The following is a 1,104-nucleotide window of genomic DNA, read 5'->3' on the forward strand; positions in this document are numbered from 1 at the left end:
GTGTGTGTGTGTGTGCGTGTGCGTGTGTGTGTGTGTGTGTGTACAGAGAGACAAAAAAAACATGTTAGTGTTGTCTTTATCTTCAACGATAGGTCTGTTGCATATTGATGTCACCGCAGTTTAATGAATTGAACACTTCAGCAGAAGTGTTTTTCCATAAGGTTTATTAAAGTTGAAATATGCATTTGATTTGCTGGGGTATTTTGCCGACGGTAATGTTATTAGTATTATAAGTTACACTTAATTAACAGTTAGCTGACAAGACGGATGTCCGTAGTGAAATGTTCGGCTATAGCCAGCAGCCAGGAAGCTTAGCTTAGCACACAAACTGAAAACAGAAGGAAACAGCTAGCCTGGCTCTATCCAAGGGTTAACAAAACTGCCTACCAGCACCTCTAAAGGTTTTGTTTGATCCATAAATGATAGATTATATGTATAGTCTGATTATATAACTTCGGAGGTTTTGGCCATTTTAGCCGATTCTTTGTTTCCAGTTGTTATGCTAAGCTAAGCTAACTGCCTGCTGGCAGTCTTTTCATCTAATTCTCTGCGAGAAAGCAAAGAAGCGTATTTTATAAAACGTTGAAGTATTCTTTTGAGGTATACTCAAACCCTTCCGGCCTGCTGGTACTTGAGGAGAGCTGCGTCAACAACCAGTAATCTCCTGTCGGTCCTGTACTTTTCTTTAAGCTGTTCTGGGTTTTCCGCCAGCAAATGTTTCATCAATTTCTCTGATCTGAATCAGCCATAAAGTCATTCTGAGATGATCTGCTGTGAAGATATTGACGGGCTAAGTGCTCAGGGAAAGTACATTAACATGTTGCGGTTGTGAAAGATTTCAGGTTTGGAGTTCAATTTGATTGTGAAACTGATTGTGAATGTACGTGTGTGTGCGTGTGCGTGTGTGTGTGTTTTTCTGTATCCCAAGGCTACGTGTTTCTAGTACAGTGTCATAAAGACACACACACCCGTACCAGTCAGCACATTGCGCCACACCCTAAGGTGAGTGTGCGTTTGTTACTTGGGGCTGCAGCTTTAAGAACAAATACAGGGATGTGGCCTGGGCGAGTCAGGGCGCTGAATTTTAGACACGTGTGTGTGTGT

Source organism: Etheostoma spectabile, chromosome 12 (assembly GCF_008692095.1).
Source record: "Etheostoma spectabile isolate EspeVRDwgs_2016 chromosome 12, UIUC_Espe_1.0, whole genome shotgun sequence".
Classification (NCBI taxonomy): Eukaryota; Metazoa; Chordata; class Actinopteri; order Perciformes; family Percidae; genus Etheostoma; species Etheostoma spectabile.